Source organism: Labrus mixtus, unplaced genomic scaffold (assembly GCF_963584025.1).
Source record: "Labrus mixtus unplaced genomic scaffold, fLabMix1.1 SCAFFOLD_56, whole genome shotgun sequence".
NCBI lineage: Eukaryota > Metazoa > Chordata > Actinopteri > Labriformes > Labridae > Labrus > Labrus mixtus.
Window position 1 is genome coordinate 325,001 of NW_026870131.1, and position 20,000 is coordinate 345,000.

Consider the following 20,000-nt stretch of genomic DNA (forward strand, 5'->3'; position numbering starts at 1 on the left):
TTTCTGCATACAATAATGGCTTAAGGACATACCACCATGAACTCGTCCGATCTCGGAAGCTAAACAGGGTCGGGCCTGGTTAGTACTTGGATGGGAGACCGCCTGGGAATAACAGGTGCTGTTAGCTTTTTAATTTTTTTTGATCATATGATTTTTTTTTATCATATAGAGACATATTCACATGTCCAAAAATTCAACCAGAATCAAGGGCATGACATCTTTAAAAGGCCCCTTTCTGCACACAATAATGGCTTACAGTCAAACCACCCTGAACTCGTCCGTTTTCGTCCGATCTCGGAAACTAAGCAGGGTCGGGCCTCGTTAGTACTTGGATGGGAGACCGCCTGTGGAATACCAAATGCTGTAAGCTGTTTCATTTTTTTGATCATATGTTTTTTTTTTATCATATAGAGACATATTCACATGTCCAAAAATTCAGCCAGAATCAAGGGCATGACATCTTTAAAAGGCCCCTTTCTGCACACAATAATGGCTTACGGCCAAACCACCCTGAACTCGTCCAATCTTGGACGCTAAGCAGGGTCGGGCCTGGTTAGTACTTGGATGGGAGACCGCCTGGGAATAACAGACGCTGTAAGCTTTTTTTATTTTTTTGATCATATGTTTTTTTTTTATCATAGAGAGACATATTCACATGTACAAAAATTCAGCCAGAATCAAGGGCATGACATCTTTAAAAGGCCCCTGTCTGTAGACAATAATGGCTTACGGCCATACCACCCTGAACACGCCCGATCTTGTTCGATCTCAGAAGCTAAGCAGGGTCGGGCCTGGTTAGTACTTGGATGGGAGACCGCCTGGGAATACCAGGTGCTGTAAGCTTTTTCATTTTTTTGATCATGTTTTTTTTTATCATATAGAGACATATTCACATGTCCAAAAATTCAGCCAGAATCAAGGGCATGACATCTTTAAAAGGCCCCTGTCTGCACACAATGATGGCTTACGGCCATACCACCCTGAACACGCCCCTTTTGCTGTCAGAGTTTGTGTGGTGCTGAAGGAGAGCTGACGTGTCAGTACTGAGCAGGACAGCTGGACTAATTTGTTTGTTTTTTGGATGCGCTTTGGATTTATTTAAATACCTCAGATTGTGAGTGAATGTCCCCCAGCAGTCACTGACTGTTAGGGGGATCGTTTTTCTTTTCACCTTTTTTTCCTGTTTTTTTTCCACAATTTTGTGAAGAATTTTTGTTTTTTGTGAATGTTTGCTCGTATGTCGCGAGCAAACTCACACGGACGGATCACAAAGATGACAGGACCACGGACTGGAGAGATGGAAAAAGGAAAAGAGAACGGACAACAACGTGAACAAACAAACATGGCACTGAAACAAAGGAATGGATTAAACGACAACGAGAAGAACGACGGACAAAAAGGACGGATGAAAACGGCAAATGAAACAGGGAACGGAATGGATGACGGAGAGAGAGGAAGAGAGAGGAGCGGCGGGCTGATTGCTCCGCATGCAGAGAATGGGAGAGGTGGCGAGAGAGCAGAAAAAGAGGAAGCAAAAGTGTCTTTTGAGAGAAAACTAACACTAAACATTGAAATGGTGGGAGACAAAGTTCCTCTAAATCACGTCATGAGCAACATAAAAATGATCTGTGGGGGCCTGCTGGCGTGCAGAACCCTGGGACCTGAAAAACTGGAGGTGACGGTGAGCAACATTAAAGGAAAGGAAAGGCTGCTGGATGGATTTAAGATCGGAGAGACCAGAGTCGTGGCGAGAGAACTAAATAATGATGAGCTGGTGGTGTCTTTTTTAAACCTGCCAGCGTATATCACAGATGAAGAAATAGTTTGGAAGCTGACGGGATGGGGAGTGAAACCGACATCACCAATAAAACGCAGAATGTGGCCTGGAACAATGATAGCTGACGGAACGAGGTTTGTCCGGGTCAGATTTAATGACCAGGTACAGTCACTCCCTTACTCCACAAAGTTTAACACTGTGATGGGGAACGAATACTTTAGAGTAATACATGATAGACAACAAAAAGTGTGCAGGATGTGCATCCAGCCGGGACACATCCTGAGAGAGTGTCCAGAATTTATGTGCCACAACTGTGGGGTGCAGGGACACTTTGCGCGAGAGTGCAGCGCGAACAGCACAAAATGCACAAACTGTAAAAAAAGAGAAAATGAATGTGAGTGTGAGAACGGAGAGGAAAGCAAGAACGAGGTGGAGGAGGTGTACGAGGATGAAGACGAGGCGGAGGAGGTGTACGAGGAGGAGGCGGAGGAGAAGGAGGTGATCGGAGCAAGCAGGAAGGAGATCAGAGAAGACGAGAACAGTGACGGAGAAATGGAGCAGAGCGGAGAGAGCGGAGGAGAACGGGCGTCAGAGTGCGAGCTGGAGACGCCGGAGCTGGCTGGAGAGGGAGGACAGCAGAAGCAGCGAAAAACGAGCGAGAGAGGGAAAAAAGGAGACGGAAGGGACGTGGCAGAAGACCCGGGGGTAAGCATGAGCACAGAGGGGAGGGAGATGCCTGAGAGTGGTGTTGGACAGGCGGGAGGGAGAAAAATCACTCTAAATAATACGGGTAAAAGCACCAGTCCCAATGAAACGGACAGCGAAATGGATGTGAGTGAACTGGCGAGTGCGCAAAAAAGACTAAGTCTTGGACAACGAAAAAAGTTGGTGAAAAAATTGAAATGTAAGGACAAATAATGACTGACAATAACCCCTGTAAATCCGTTTTTTTTGTTTTTATTTTTATGATAATGGCCTTTAATTTATTTTCGATAAACGTGAATGGACTAAGGAACAAAGAAAAAAGACATGCGATTCTTTCCTTGCAGAATGACGTTTTGTGCCTGCAGGAGACCAGGTGGGATGATTCCCTGGTGGAAGACATAAAAAAAGACTTTGTGGGCCATATTTTCTGCTCCAATGGCACGTCGAGGGCGAGAGGAGTGGCGGTTTTAGTCAAAACGGGTCGGGTAACAGGGGTAAATTTGGTTTATGGAGACAAAGAAGGAAGAATAATAGTAATAGACTGTGTGTATGAAACGAAAAATATAAGAATCATAAATATATATGCACCGAATGGAGAAAAAGAAAGGAAAACATTCTTCATTGCAATAAGCAAATGGTGGGAAAGGAATTGTATAATAATCGGTGACTTTAATGTGGCGATGACACCCACCGATGTGTCAAAAAATAATGTGTTTAAGGGGGATGTGAGCAGGGGGACACTTAAAGATATAATGATAACGAAACAATGCATTGATATTTGGAGATTGCTACATCCATGGGAGAGGGTGTTCTCCAGGAGACAAATTGTACTGAATAGATTAAAACAATCTAGAATAGATTATGCTTTGGTGACATGCGAGGTAGTGAGGTGGATTAAAGAAGTTGAATATAAAACTAATATGTGGAGCGATCACGCTGGAATAGAAATCACGTTTAGAAAAGAAACGAATGTACGTAAAGGAGGGATATGGTGCTTTAATGCAAGCTTGCTGGATGATGGAATGTTTGTGAAAAGTATGGAAAGATTGTTGAATGATGTGGGATATGAGTGGAATGAGAGTGAAGATATGAATGTGTGGTGGGATAGTGTAAAAGTCAGAATTAAAAAAAAGTGTATCAATTATAGTAAAGAGAAAAAGTGGAGAGAAAATAGAAAGGAAGAGAATTTGAGAAAACAACTAAGTGAGGAAATAGCATCGCTTGACAGTGTAGATAATGTAGATGTCGAAAAATACATACATTTAAAAGAACAGTTGGGAGTGATTGAACTTAAAAAGAGTAGGGGTGCAGCCATTAGGAGTAAAATACAATATATGTATGAGGGGGAGAGGAGTACAGCCTTTTTTTTAGGTCTGGAAAAACAAAAACAAAAAAGAACAGAAATAAACGAATTATTAAATGAAGCAGGTAAAAGTGTGACAGATAAAAAGGGAATTTTAGAAATAGTAAAGGGCTATTATGAAAGCCTGTTTTCGAGACAGGAGTGTGATAGCGTGAGTGTGAACAGAGCTTTGGGTGCCTTAAAGAAAAAACTAAGCGAGGACGATAAAATGTGGTGTGATTGTGAGTTTACAGAGGGAGAAATCAGAAGTGCTTTAGAGGGGTTAAACAAAAACAAAAGTCCTGGGAGCGATGGCCTAACTGCGGAATTCTACCAAGCTTTCAAAGAGCAGCTGGTGCCCTTGGTGAACAAATTGAGTAAATATATGGAAAAAGTGAAACATATACCAAAAGGTTTAGGGGAAGGGGTGGTTACTATTTTTTACAAAAACAAGGGGGACAATAAAAATCTGGACAACTACAGACCAATCAGCCTACTCAACACAGACTACAAAATCATAGCGAAAACAATAGCCAATAGAATCAGGGAGGTAATAGGAACAATCATAGAACAAACACAATCATACAGTATACCAAACAGAGACATAGCAGACTCAATCATTTCAATAAAACAGACGGTCAGGGATATGGAAGGGGAGGGGGGAATATGGCTAGGGATTGATTTAAATAAAGCTTTTGACAGAGTAGATCACGGGTTCATGGGGAAGGTGTTAGAGAAGTTTGGATTCGGGGAGAGAATGAGAGAATGGATAAATATGTTGTATACAGGAGCGGAAAGCAAGATAAAATGTAACGGGGAACTAACTGATTCTTTTAAAATATCAAGGTCAGTGAGACAAGGATGTCCGATGTCAGCGCTGTTGTACAGCTTGGTAGCAGAGCCGCTGGCAGCACTGATATCGGAAGACGTAAACATAAAAGGTATAGGTAAGGAAAACGTAAAAATAATACAGTATGCAGATGACGTGAATATAATGGTAAAAGGAGAGGAGGATATAGAATTGATATTAAAACATGTACAAACTTATGAAAGAGCATCTGGGGCAAAAGTAAATGAAAATAAGTCAGAAATTATGTTACTAGGTAAGGAATCCAATCTAGTTAATAAGTGGGGATTTAAAACGGTGTGTGAGAGAAGAAAAGTGTTGGGAGTGAATATGGGGAAAAATGAGAATGAATGTGATGATGTAACATGGAAAGAGGTGGTGGGTAAAATTAAAAAAACATTGAATTTGTGGAAAGCGAGGGGTCTATTGTTGAGAGGAAGGGTAGCCGTAACAAATGCTCTCGTGTTGTCCAAAGTGAATCATGCGCTGAGTACTTGTACGCTTCCGGACTGGGCCTTTAAGGTGATTTCAAAGACCATTAGGGACTTTATTTGGAAAAACAAAGCAGCGAGTATAGCTCACAAAACAATAATAGGGGCTAAAGATCAGGGGGGGCTAGCTTTGATTGATTTACTTACAAAAAAAGTAGCACTAAGAGTCAAATTGATAGGCAAATTTATGGACCAGAACCGGAACGTAGTTTGGAAAAACCACTTCAAACAATATCTGTGCAGTTTTGGACTCTACAACGAGGACAACCTGTACCAGATCAATAACCCGGATTCATTTAAACACTTGCCACGGTTTTTCCAGGAAGTACTCAGTGCGTGGTATCAGGTTTCATCCTGGACTGTACCAGAGTGCGGAACGAGAGGGTCAGTGCTACGACTGCCCTTCCTCTCGAGCCCGTATTTTAAAAATGGGGAGAGGGTAATTAAGTGTGAAGCTATGTCGAAAGCGGGATATATTAGAATAAGGGATTTACTGAACTGTGGGGGGGATTTTGATTTACAAATGGTGGTGAGGGGTTTAAAAAATAAAGGGTGTGTGTGCAGAAAGGATGTGATTGAGAGAGTGTTTGCAAATGTAAAATTGTCTTTGTCGAGCGAATGGGAACAATTAATCAAAGAGAAGGAGGGAGTGATGCAGGACGATGTGGGGGGGATCTCCCTGTGCCTAGGGGAGAAGAAACACAACATTACAGATGTCACTACAAAAATTTGGTATAGGTGCGCAATCACACATAGAATACAGAAACCCACATCCGAAGTAAAATGGACAGACACATACCCGGACATAACAAGCAACATGATATGGAAGAACATTAACATTCCGCATACACCACATGCAATATTTGACCTAGATTTCAAACTGAGGCACAGGAGGATCTTCACCTGCATCGTCCTGCATCAGATCCATAAGGAGAGGTATGAAAGAAAGTGTTGTGTATGTGAAAGTACGGATGAGGATTTAATACATTTGTTTGTTACGTGTGGGGAATTGGTTTATTTTTGGGGAAAAATAAGAGAAATGTTGGGGAAATGCAGTAAGAATGAGTGTTGGAATGAAAGGGGGTGGGAATTGTCGGTGTTGTTGGGGGTGGGAACAAAACAAAAAAATCACAATGTAATGAATATAATTTTGGCTTTTGCAAGAAAAGCGGTTTTTAACAGAAGGAATTATGCACTGTATGAAAGTAAGAAAATGAATGTGTGGAGAATGTTTGTGAATGAATGGAAAGCACATCTTAAATTGTTGTACATAGCGAATGAGAGTGAGTTTGTGAGAATGTTTGTGGAAGGTGCGAATGTGTGTAGAGTAAATGAGGAGGGAATTATGTGGGATGTCTAAATTATTTTGTTTTTGTTTTTTTGGTACGAGGGCTTCTTTTTTGGTCATGGGAAAATGGGTGATTTGATTTGGTGGTTTTTTTTTTCTCAGTGGTTTTTTGAGAATACTGTGGGGTTTTTGTATGTTTTTGTGGTTTGTTTTCAGAGGGGTGTTTGCTTTGGGGGAGGGACTCAGAAGAGTTTTCATGAGTTGGGGGTATCAGGGGTGGTTTGAGTTTTTTTTCCTGATGCTATGTTTTTATTGTTTTTAGGGTGCCGTTTGCGTCAGAGGGGAGGTTTAATTTAGAGGGTGTATGTATTGTAATAGCATTTGTTGTAAATGATGTGAAAGAATTATAAATGTTTTTGTAATTTTGATAATAAAAGATAAAAAAAAAAAAAAACACGCCCGATCTCGTCCGATCTTGGAAGCTAAGCAGGGTCGTGCCTGGTTAGTATTTGGATGGGAGACCGCCTGGGAATACCAGGTGCTGTAAGCTTTTTCATTTTTTTGATCATATTTTTATTTTTTATCATATGGAGACATATTCACATGTCCAAAAATTCAGCCAGAATCAAGGGAATGACATCTTTAAAAGGCCCCTTTCTGCACACAATAATGGCTTAAGGCCATACCACCCTGAACTCGTCCGATCTCGGAAGCTAAGCAGTGTCGGGTCTGGTTAGTACTTGGATGGGAGACCGCCTGGGAATACCAGGTGCTGTAAGCTTTTTCATTTTTTTGATCATATGTTTTTTTTTTTATCATATGGAGACATATTCACATGTACAAAAATTCAGCCAGAATCAAGTGCATGACATCTTTAAACGGCCCCTTTCTGCACACAATAATGGCTTATGGCCATACCACCCTGAACAAGCCCGATCTCGTCCGATCTTGGAAGCTAAGCAGGGTCGGGCCTGGTTAGTACTTGGATGGGAGACCGCCTGGGAATACCATGTGCTGTAAGCTTTTTCATTTTTTTGATCATATGTTTTTTTTTTTTATCATATAGAGACATATTCACATGTCCAAAAATTCAGGCAGAATCAAGGGCATGACATGTTTAAAAGGCCCCTGTCTGCACACAATAATGGCTTACGGCCATACCACCCTGAACACGCCCCTTTTGCTGTCAGAGTTTGTGTGGTGCTGAAGGAGAGCTGACGTGTCAGTACTGAGCAGGACAGCTGGACTAATTTGTTTGTTTTTTGGATGCGCTTTGGATTTATTTAAATACCTCAGATTGTGAGTGAATGTCCCCCAGCAGTCACTGACTGTTAGGGGGATCGTTTTTCTTTTCACCTTTTTTTCCTGTTTTTTTTTCCACAATTTTGTGAAGAATTTTTGTTTTTTGTGAATGTTTGCTCGTATGTCGCGAGCAAACTCACACGGACGGATCACAAAGATGACAGGACCACGGACTGGAGAGATGGAAAAAGGAAAAGAGAACGGACAACAACGTGAACAAACAAACATGGCACTGAAACAAAGGAATGGATTAAACGACAACGAGAAGAACGACGGACAAAAAGGACGGATGAAAACGGCAAATGAAACAGGGAACGGAATGGATGACGGAGAGAGAGGAAGAGAGAGGAGCGGCGGGCTGATTGCTCCGCATGCAGAGAATGGGAGAGGTGGCGAGAGAGCAGAAAAAGAGGAAGCAAAAGTGTCTTTTGAGAGAAAACTAACACTAAACATTGAAATGGTGGGAGACAAAGTTCCTCTAAATCACGTCATGAGCAACATAAAAATGATCTGTGGGGGCCTGCTGGCGTGCAGAACCCTGGGACCTGAAAAACTGGAGGTGACGGTGAGCAACATTAAAGGAAAGGAAAGGCTGCTGGATGGATTTAAAATCGGAGAGACCAGAGTCGTGGCGAGAGAACTAAATAATGATGAGCTGGTGGTGTCTTTTTTAAACCTGCCAGCGTATATCACAGATGAAGAAATAGTTTGGAAGCTGACGGGATGGGGAGTGAAACCGACATCACCAATAAAACGCAGAATGTGGCCTGGAACAATGATAGCTGACGGAACGAGGTTTGTCCGGGTCAGATTTAATGACCAGGTACAGTCACTCCCTTACTCCACAAAGTTTAACACTGTGATGGGGAACGAATACTTTAGAGTAATACATGATAGACAACAAAAAGTGTGCAGGATGTGCATCCAGCCGGGACACATCCTGAGAGAGTGTCCAGAATTTATGTGCCACAACTGTGGGGTGCAGGGACACTTTGCGCGAGAGTGCAGCGCGAACAGCACAAAATGCACAAACTGTAAAAAAAGAGAAAATGAATGTGAGTGTGAGAACGGAGAGGAAAGCAAGAACGAGGTGGAGGAGGTGTACGAGGATGAAGACGAGGCGGAGGAGGTGTACGAGGAGGAGGCGGAGGAGAAGGAGGTGATCGGAGCAAGCAGGAAGGAGATCAGAGAAGACGAGAACAGTGACGGAGAAATGGAGCAGAGCGGAGAGAGCGGAGGAGAACGGGCGTCAGAGTGCGAGCTGGAGACGCCGGAGCTGGCTGGAGAGGGAGGACAGCAGAAGCAGCGAAAAACGAGCGAGAGAGGGAAAAAAGGAGACGGAAGGGACGTGGCAGAAGACCCGGGGGTAAGCATGAGCACAGAGGGGAGGGAGATGCCTGAGAGTGGTGTTGGACAGACGGGAGGGAGAAAAATCACGCTAAATAATACGGGTAAAAGCACCAGTCCCAATGAAACGGACAGCGAAATGGATGTGAGTGAACTGGCGAGTGCTCAAAAAAGACTAAGTCTTGGACAACGAAAAAAGTTGGTGAAAAAATTGAAATGTAAGGACAAATAATGACTGACAATAACCCCTGTAAATCCGTTTTTTTTGTTTTTATTTTTATGATAATGGCCTTTAATTTATTTTCGATAAACGTGAATGGACTAAGGAACAAAGAAAAAAGACATGCGATTCTCTCCTTGCAGAATGACGTTTTGTGCCTGCAGGAGACCAGGTGGGATGATTCCCTGGTGGAAGACATAAAAAAAGACTTTGTGGGCCATATTTTCTGCTCCAATGGCACGTCGAGGGCGAGAGGAGTGGCGGTTTTAGTCAAAACGGGTCGGGTAACAGGGGTAAATTTGGTTTATGGAGACAAAGAAGGAAGAATAATAGTAATAGACTGTGTGTATGAAACGAAAAATATAAGAATCATAAATATATATGCACCGAATGGAGAAAAAGAAAGGAAAACATTCTTCATTGCAATAAGCAAATGGTGGGAAAGGAATTGTATAATAATCGGTGACTTTAATGTGGCGATGACACCCACCGATGTGTCAAAAAATAATGTGTTTAAGGGGGATGTGAGCAGGGGGACACTTAAAGATATAATGATAACGAAACAATGCATTGATATTTGGAGATTGCTACATCCATGGGAGAGAGTGTTCTCCAGGAGACAAATTGTACTGAATAGATTAAAACAATCTAGAATAGATTATGCTTTGGTGACATGCGAGGTAGTGAGGTGGATTAAAGAAGTTGAATATAAAACTAATATGTGGAGCGATCACGCTGGAATAGAAATCACGTTTAGAAAAGAAACGAATGTACGTAAAGGAGGGATATGGTGCTTTAATGCAAGCTTGCTGGATGATGGAATGTTTGTGAAAAGTATGGAAAGATTGTTGAATGATGTGGGATATGAGTGGAATGAGAGTGAAGATATGAATGTGTGGTGGGATAGTGTAAAAGTCAGAATTAAAAAAAAGTGTATCAATTATAGTAAAGAGAAAAAGTGGAGAGAAAATAGAAAGGAAGAGAATTTGAGAAAACAACTAAGTGAGGAAATAGCATCGCTTGACAGTGTAGATAATGTAGATGTCGAAAAATACATACATTTAAAAGAACAGTTGGGAGTGATTGAACTTAAAAAGAGTAGGGGTGCAGCCATTAGGAGTAAAATACAATATATGTATGAGGGGGAGAGGAGTACAGCCTTTTTTTTAGGTCTGGAAAAACAAAAACAAAAAAGAACAGAAATAAACGAATTATTAAATGAAGCAGGTAAAAGTGTGACAGATAAAAAGGGAATTTTAGAAATAGTAAAGGGCTATTATGAAAGCCTGTTTTCGAGACAGGAGTGTGATAGCGTGAGTGTGAACAGAGCTTTGGGTGCCTTAAAGAAAAAACTAAGCGAGGACGATAAAATGTGGTGTGATTGTGAGTTTACAGAGGGAGAAATCAGAAGTGCTTTAGAGGGGTTAAACAAAAACAAAAGTCCTGGGAGCGATGGCCTAACTGCGGAATTCTACCAAGCTTTCAAAGAGCAGCTGGTGCCCTTGGTGAACAAATTGAGTAAATATATGGAAAAAGTGAAACATATACCAAAAAGTTTAGGGGAAGGGGTGGTTACTATTTTTTACAAAAACAAGGGGGACAATAAAAATCTGGACAACTACAGACCAATCAGCCTACTCAACACAGACTACAAAATCATAGCGAAAACAATAGCCAATAGAATCAGGGAGGTAATAGGAACAATCATAGAACAAACACAATCATACAGTATACCAAACAGAGACATAGCAGACTCAATCATTTCAATAAAACAGACGGTCAGGGATATGGAAGGGGAGGGGGGAATATGGCTAGGGATTGATTTAAATAAAGCTTTTGACAGAGTAGATCACGGGTTCATGGGGAAGGTGTTAGAGAAGTTTGGATTCGGGGAGAGAATGAGAGAATGGATAAATATGTTGTATACAGGAGCGGAAAGCAAGATAAAATGTAACGGGGAACTAACTGATTCTTTTAAAATATCAAGGTCAGTGAGACAAGGATGTCCGATGTCAGCGCTGTTGTACAGCTTGGTAGCAGAGCCGCTGGCAGCACTGATATCGGAAGACGTAAACATAAAAGGTATAGGTAAGGAAAACGTAAAAATAATACAGTATGCAGATGACGTGAATATAATGGTAAAAGGAGAGGAGGATATAGAATTGATATTAAAACATGTACAAACTTATGAAAGAGCATCTGGGGCAAAAGTAAATGAAAATAAGTCAGAAATTATGTTACTAGGTAAGGAATCCAATCTAGTTAATAAGTGGGGATTTAAAACGGTGTGTGAGAGAAGAAAAGTGTTGGGAGTGAATATGGGGAAAAATGAGAATGAATGTGATGATGTAACATGGAAAGAGGTGGTGGGTAAAATTAAAAAAACATTGAATTTGTGGAAAGCGAGGGGTCTATTGTTGAGAGGAAGGGTAGCCGTAACAAATGCTCTCGTGTTGTCCAAAGTGAATCATGCGCTGAGTACTTGTACGCTTCCGGACTGGGCCTTTAAGGTGATTTCAAAGACCATTAGGGACTTTATTTGGAAAAACAAAGCAGCGAGTATAGCTCACAAAACAATAATAGGGGCTAAAGATCAGGGGGGGCTAGCTTTGATTGATTTACTTACAAAAAAAGTAGCACTAAGAGTCAAATTGATAGGCAAATTTATGGACCAGAACCGGAACGTAGTTTGGAAAAACCACTTCAAACAATATCTGTGCAGTTTTGGACTCTACAACGAGGACAACCTGTACCAGATCAATAACCCGGATTCATTTAAACACTTGCCACGGTTTTTCCAGGAAGTACTCAGTGCGTGGTATCAGGTTTCATCCTGGACTGTACCAGAGTGCGGAACGAGAGGGTCAGTGCTACGACTGCCCTTCCTCTCGAGCCCGTATTTTAAAAATGGGGAGAGGGTAATTAAGTGTGAAGCTATGTCGAAAGCGGGATATATTAGAATAAGGGATTTACTGAACTGTGGGGGGGATTTTGATTTACAAATGGTGGTGAGGGGTTTAAAAAATAAAGGGTGTGTGTGCAGAAAGGATGTGATTGAGAGAGTGTTTGCAAATGTAAAATTGTCTTTGTCGAGCGAATGGGAACAATTAATCAAAGAGAAGGAGGGAGTGATGCAGGACGATGTGGGGGGGATCTCCCTGTGCCTAGGGGAGAAGAAACACAACATTACAGATGTCACTACAAAAATTTGGTATAGGTGCGCAATCACACATAGAATACAGAAACCCACATCCGAAGTAAAATGGACAGACACATACCCGGACATAACAAGCAACATGATATGGAAGAACATTAACATTCCGCATACACCACATGCAATATTTGACCTAGATTTCAAACTGAGGCACAGGAGGATCTTCACCTGCATCGTCCTGCATCAGATCCATAAGGAGAGGTATGAAAGAAAGTGTTGTGTATGTGAAAGTACGGATGAGGATTTAATACATTTGTTTGTTACGTGTGGGGAATTGGTTTATTTTTGGGGAAAAATAAGAGAAATGTTGGGGAAATGCAGTAAGAATGAGTGTTGGAATGAAAGGGGGTGGGAATTGTCGGTGTTGTTGGGGGTGGGAACAAAACAAAAAAATCACAATGTAATGAATATAATTTTGGCTTTTGCAAGAAAAGCGGTTTTTAACAGAAGGAATTATGCACTGTATGAAAGTAAGAAAATGAATGTGTGGAGAATGTTTGTGAATGAATGGAAAGCACATCTTAAATTGTTGTACATAGCGAATGAGAGTGAGTTTGTGAGAATGTTTGTGGAAGGTGCGAATGTGTGTAGAGTAAATGAGGAGGGAATTATGTGGGATGTCTAAATTATTTTGTTTTTGTTTTTTTGGTACGAGGGCTTCTTTTTTGGTCATGGGAAAATGGGTGATTTGATTTGGTGGTTTTTTTTTTCTCAGTGGTTTTTTGAGAATACTGTGGGGTTTTTGTATGTTTTTGTGGTTTGTTTTCAGAGGGGTGTTTGCTTTGGGGGAGGGACTCAGAAGAGTTTTCATGAGTTGGGGGTATCAGGGGTGGTTTGAGTTTTTTTTCCTGATGCTATGTTTTTATTGTTTTTAGGGTGCCGTTTGCGTCAGAGGGGAGGTTTAATTTAGAGGGTGTATGTATTGTAATAGCATTTGTTGTAAATGATGTGAAAGAATTATAAATGTTTTTGTAATTTTGATAATAAAAGATAAAAAAAAAAAAAAACACGCCCGATCTCGTCCGATCTTGGAAGCTAAGCAGGGTCGTGCCTGGTTAGTATTTGGATGGGAGACCGCCTGGGAATACCAGGTGCTGTAAGCTTTTTCATTTTTTTGATCATATTTTTATTTTTTATCATATGGAGACATATTCACATGTCCAAAAATTCAGCCAGAATCAAGGGAATGACATCTTTAAAAGGCCCCTTTCTGCACACAATAATGGCTTAAGGCCATACCACCCTGAACTCGTCCGATCTCGGAAGCTAAGCAGTGTCGGGTCTGGTTAGTACTTGGATGGGAGACCGCCTGGGAATACCAGGTGCTGTAAGCTTTTTCATTTTTTTGATCATATGTTTTTTTTTTTATCATATGGAGACATATTCACATGTACAAAAATTCAGCCAGAATCAAGTGCATGACATCTTTAAACGGCCCCTTTCTGCACACAATAATGGCTTATGGCCATACCACCCTGAACAAGCCCGATCTCGTCCGATCTTGGAAGCTAAGCAGGGTCGGGCCTGGTTAGTACTTGGATGGGAGACCGCCTGGGAATACCATGTGCTGTAAGCTTTTTCATTTTTTTGATCATATGTTTTTTTTTTTTATCATATAGAGACATATTCACATGTCCAAAAATTCAGGCAGAATCAAGGGCATGACATGTTTAAAAGGCCCCTGTCTGCACACAATAATGGCTTACGGCCATACCACCCTGAACACGCCCCTTTTGCTGTCAGAGTTTGTGTGGTGCTGAAGGAGAGCTGACGTGTCAGTACTGAGCAGGACAGCTGGACTAATTTGTTTGTTTTTTGGATGCGCTTTGGATTTATTTAAATACCTCAGATTGTGAGTGAATGTCCCCCAGCAGTCACTGACTGTTAGGGGGATCGTTTTTCTTTTCACCTTTTTTTCCTGTTTTTTTTTCCACAATTTTGTGAAGAATTTTTGTTTTTTGTGAATGTTTGCTCGTATGTCGCGAGCAAACTCACACGGACGGATCACAAAGATGACAGGACCACGGACTGGAGAGATGGAAAAAGGAAAAGAGAACGGACAACAACGTGAACAAACAAACATGGCACTGAAACAAAGGAATGGATTAAACGACAACGAGAAGAACGACGGACAAAAAGGACGGATGAAAACGGCAAATGAAACAGGGAACGGAATGGATGACGGAGAGAGAGGAAGAGAGAGGAGCGGCGGGCTGATTGCTCCGCATGCAGAGAATGGGAGAGGTGGCGAGAGAGCAGAAAAAGAGGAAGCAAAAGTGTCTTTTGAGAGAAAACTAACACTAAACATTGAAATGGTGGGAGACAAAGTTCCTCTAAATCACGTCATGAGCAACATAAAAATGATCTGTGGGGGCCTGCTGGCGTGCAGAACCCTGGGACCTGAAAAACTGGAGGTGACGGTGAGCAACATTAAAGGAAAGGAAAGGCTGCTGGATGGATTTAAAATCGGAGAGACCAGAGTCGTGGCGAGAGAACTAAATAATGATGAGCTGGTGGTGTCTTTTTTAAACCTGCCAGCGTATATCACAGATGAAGAAATAGTTTGGAAGCTGACGGGATGGGGAGTGAAACCGACATCACCAATAAAACGCAGAATGTGGCCTGGAACAATGATAGCTGACGGAACGAGGTTTGTCCGGGTCAGATTTAATGACCAGGTACAGTCACTCCCTTACTCCACAAAGTTTAACACTGTGATGGGGAACGAATACTTTAGAGTAATACATGATAGACAACAAAAAGTGTGCAGGATGTGCATCCAGCCGGGACACATCCTGAGAGAGTGTCCAGAATTTATGTGCCACAACTGTGGGGTGCAGGGACACTTTGCGCGAGAGTGCAGCGCGAACAGCACAAAATGCACAAACTGTAAAAAAAGAGAAAATGAATGTGAGTGTGAGAACGGAGAGGAAAGCAAGAACGAGGTGGAGGAGGTGTACGAGGATGAAGACGAGGTGGAGGAGGTGTACGAGGAGGAGGCGGAGGAGAAGGAGGTGATCGGAGCAAGCAGGAAGGAGATCAGAGAAGACGAGAACAGTGACGGAGAAATGGAGCAGAGCGGAGAGAGCGGAGGAGAACGGGCGTCAGAGTGCGAGCTGGAGACGCCGGAGCTGGCTGGAGAGGGAGGACAGCAGAAGCAGCGAAAAACGAGCGAGAGAGGGAAAAAAGGAGACGGAAGGGACGTGGCAGAAGACCCGGGGGTAAGCATGAGCACAGAGGGGAGGGAGATGCCTGAGAGTGGTGTTGGACAGACGGGAGGGAGAAAAATCACGCTAAATAATACGGGTAAAAGCACCAGTCCCAATGAAACGGACAGCGAAATGGATGTGAGTGAACTGGCGAGTGCTCAAAAAAGACTAAGTCTTGGACAACGAAAAAAGTTGGTGAAAAAATTGAAATGTAAGGACAAATAATGACTGACAATAACCCCTGTAAATCCGTTTTTTTTGTTTTTATTTTTATGATAATGGCCTTTAATTTATTTTCGATAAACGTGAATGGACTAAGGAACAAAGAAAAAAGACATGCGATTCTCTCCTTGCAGAATGACGTTTTGTGCCTGCAGGAGACCAGGTGGGATGATTCCCTGGTGGAAGACATAAAAAAAGACTTTGTGGGCCATATTTTCTGCTCCAATGGCACGTCGAGGGCGAGAGGAGTGGCGGTTTTAGTCAAAACGGGTCGGGTAACAGGGGTAAATTTGGTTTATGGAGACAAAGAAGGAAGAATAATATTAATAGACTGTGTGTATGAAACGAAAAATATAAGAATCATAAATATATATGCACCGAATGGAGAAAAAGAAAGGAAAACATTCTTCATTGCAATAAGCAAATGGTGGGAAAGGAATTGTATAATAATCGGTGACTTTAATGTGGCGATGACACCCACCGATGTGTCAAAAAATAATGTGTTTAAGGGGGATGTGAGCAGGGGGACACTTAAAGATATAATGATAACGAAACAATGCATTGATATTTGGAGATTGCTACATCCATGGGAGAGAGTGTTCTCCAGGAGACAAATTGTACTGAATAGATTAAAACAATCTAGAATAGATTATGCTTTGGTGACATGCGAGGTAGTGAGGTGGATTAAAGAAGTTGAATATAAAACTAATATGTGGAGCGATCACGCTGGAATAGAAATCACGTTTAGAAAAGAAACGAATGTACGTAAAGGAGGGATATGGTGCTTTAATGCAAGCTTGCTGGATGATGGAATGTTTGTGAAAAGTATGGAAAGATTGTTGAATGATGTGGGATATGAGTGGAATGAGAGTGAAGATATGAATGTGTGGTGGGATAGTGTAAAAGTCAGAATTAAAAAAAAGTGTATCAATTATAGTAAAGAGAAAAAGTGGAGAGAAAATAGAAAGGAAGAGAATTTGAGAAAACAACTAAGTGAGGAAATAGCATCGCTTGACAGTGTAGATAATGTAGATGTCGAAAAATACATACATTTAAAAGAACAGTTGGGAGTGATTGAACTTAAAAAGAGTAGGGGTGCAGCCATTAGGAGTAAAATACAATATATGTATGAGGGGGAGAGGAGTACAGCCTTTTTTTTAGGTCTGGAAAAACAAAAACAAAAAAGAACAGAAATAAACGAATTATTAAATGAAGTAGGTAAAAGTGTGACAGATAAAAAGGGAATTTTAGAAATAGTAAAGGGCTATTATGAAAGCCTGTTTTCGAGACAGGAGTGTGATAGCGTGAGTGTGAACAGAGCTTTGGGTGCCTTAAAGAAAAAACTAAGCGAGGACGATAAAATGTGGTGTGATTGTGAGTTTACAGAGGGAGAAATCAGAAGTGCTTTAGAGGGGTTAAACAAAAACAAAAGTCCTGGGAGCGATGGCCTAACTGCGGAATTCTACCAAGCTTTCAAAGAGCAGCTGGTGCCCTTGGTGAACAAATTGAGTAAATATATGGAAAAAGTGAAACATATACCAAAAAGTTTAGGGGAAGGGGTGGTTACTATTTTTTACAAAAACAAGGGGGACAATAAAAATCTGGACAACTACAGACCAATCAGCCTACTCAACACAGACTAAAAAATCATAGCGAAAACAATAGCCAATAGAATCAGGGAGGTAATAGGAACAATCATAGAACAAACACAATCATACAGTATACCAAACAGAGACATAGCAGACTCAATCATTTCAATAAAACAGACGGTCAGGGATATGGAAGGGGAGGGGGGAATATGGCTAGGGATTGATTTAAATAAAGCTTTTGACAGAGTAGATCACGGGTTCATGGGGAAGGTGTTAGAGAAGTTTGGATTCGGGGAGAGAATGAGAGAATGGATAAATATGTTGTATACAGGAGCGGAAAGCAAGATAAAATGTAACGGGGAACTAACTGATTCTTTTAAAATATCAAGGTCAGTGAGACAAGGATGTCCGATGTCAGCGCTGTTGTACAGCTTGGTAGCAGAGCCGCTGGCAGCACTGATATCGGAAGACGTAAACATAAAAGGTATAGGTAAGGAAAACGTAAAAATAATACAGTATGCAGATGACGTGAATATAATGGTAAAAGGAGAGGAGAATATAGAATTGATATTAAAACATGTACAAACTTATGAAAGAGCATCTGGGGCAAAAGTAAATGAAAATAAGTCAGAAATTATGTTACTAGGTAAGGAATCCAATCTAGTTAATAAGTGGGGATTTAAAACGGTGTGTGAGAGAAGAAAAGTGTTGGGAGTGAATATGGGGAAAAATGAGAATGAATGTGATGATGTAACATGGAAAGAGGTGGTGGGTAAAATTAAAAAAACATTGAATTTGTGGAAAGCGAGGGGTCTATTGTTGAGAGGAAGGGTAGCCGTAACAAATGCTCTCGTGTTGTCCAAAGTGAATCATGCGCTGAGTACTTGTACGCTTCCGGACTGGGCCTTTAAGGAGATTTCAAAGACCATTAGGGACTTTATTTGGAAAAACAAAGCAGCGAGTATAGCTCACAAAACAATAATAGGGGCTAAAGATCAGGGGGGGCTAGCTTTGATTGATTTACTTACAAAAAAAGTAGCACTAAGAGTCAAATTGATAGGCAAATTTATGGACCAGAACCGGAACGTAGTTTGGAAAAACCACTTCAAACAATATCTGTGCAGTTTTGGACTCTACAACGAGGACAACCTGTACCAGATCAATAACCCGGATTCATTTAAACACTTGCCACGGTTTTTCCAGGAAGTACTCAGTGCGTGGTATCAGGTTTCATCCTGGACTGTACCAGAGTGCGGAACGAGAGGGTCAGTGCTACGACTGCCCTTCCTCTCGAGCCCGTATTTTAAAAATGGGGAGAGGGTAATTAAGTGTGAAGCTATGTCGAAAGCGGGATATATTAGAATAAGGGATTTACTGAACTGTGGGGGGGATTTTGATTTACAAATGGTGGTGAGGGGTTTAAAAAATAAAGGGTGTGTGTGCAGAAAGGATGTGATTGAGAGAGTGTTTGCAAATGTAAAATTGTCTTTGTCGAGCGAATGGGAAAAATTAATCAAAGAGAAGGAGGGAGTGATGCAGGACGATGTGGGGGGGATCTCCCTGTGCCTAGGGGAGAAGAAACACAACATTACAGATGTCACTACAAAAATTTGGTATAGGTGCGCAATCACACATAGAATACAGAAACCCACATCCGAAGTAAAATGGACAGACACATACCCGGACATAACAAGCAACATGATATGGAAGAACATTAACATTCCGCATACACCACATGCAATATTTGACCTAGATTTCAAACTGAGGCACAGGAGGATCTTCACCTGCATCGTCCTGCATCAGATCCATAAGGAGAGGTATGAAAGAAAGTGTTGTGTATGTGAAAGTACGGATGAGGATTTAATACATTTGTTTGTTACGTGTGGGGAATTGGTTTATTTTTGGGGAAAAATAAGAGAAATGTTGGGGAAATGCAGTAAGAATGAGTGTTGGAATGAAAGGGGGTGGGAATTGTCGGTGTTGTTGGGGGTGGGAACAAAACAAAAAAATCACAATGTAATGAATATAATTTTGGCTTTTGCAAGAAAAGCGGTTTTTAACAGAAGGAATTATGCACTGTATGAAAGTAAGAAAATGAATGTGTGGAGAATGTTTGTGAATGAATGGAAAGCACATCTTAAATTGTTGTACATAGCGAATGAGAGTGAGTTTGTGAGAATGTTTGTGGAAGGTGCGAATGTGTGTAGAGTAAATGAGGAGGGAATTATGTGGGATGTCTAAATTATTTTGTTTTTGTTTTTTTGGTACGAGGGCTTCTTTTTTGGTCATGGGGAAAATGGGTGATTTGATTTGGTGGTTTTTTTTTTCTCAGTGGTTTTTTGAGAATACTGTGGGGTTTTTGTATGTTTTTGTGGTTTGTTTTCAGAGGGGTGTTTGCTTTGGGGGAGGGACTCAGAAGAGTTGTCATGAGTTGGGGGTATCAGGGG

At 41.3% G+C, this 20,000-nt stretch overlaps 3 non-coding genes and 4 pseudogenes across 3 annotated transcripts; all 7 read left to right on the top strand.

The window, feature by feature from the left end:
- The first annotated feature begins 18 nt into the window (after positions 1–18).
- LOC132962015 (5S ribosomal RNA) lies at positions 19–127 on the top strand (annotated as a pseudogene).
- A 365-nt stretch (positions 128–492) lies between these two features.
- Positions 493–601, top strand: LOC132961978 (5S ribosomal RNA; annotated as a pseudogene).
- Positions 602–724: 123 nt separating this feature from the next.
- Positions 725–843, top strand: LOC132962289 (5S ribosomal RNA). Its single transcript, XR_009668262.1, has one exon. It is a non-coding gene; the product is annotated as a 5S ribosomal RNA (ribosomal RNA).
- A 6,279-nt stretch (positions 844–7,122) lies between these two features.
- LOC132961898 (5S ribosomal RNA) lies at positions 7,123–7,231 on the top strand (annotated as a pseudogene).
- A 123-nt stretch (positions 7,232–7,354) lies between these two features.
- Positions 7,355–7,473, top strand: LOC132962397 (5S ribosomal RNA). The gene has a single exon (XR_009668369.1). It is a non-coding gene; the product is annotated as a 5S ribosomal RNA (ribosomal RNA).
- Positions 7,474–13,758: 6,285 nt separating this feature from the next.
- LOC132961899 (5S ribosomal RNA) lies at positions 13,759–13,867 on the top strand (annotated as a pseudogene).
- Positions 13,868–13,990: 123 nt separating this feature from the next.
- LOC132962398 (5S ribosomal RNA) lies at positions 13,991–14,109 on the top strand. The gene has a single exon (XR_009668370.1). It is a non-coding gene; the product is annotated as a 5S ribosomal RNA (ribosomal RNA).
- The last annotated feature ends 5,891 nt before the right edge of the window (positions 14,110–20,000 follow it).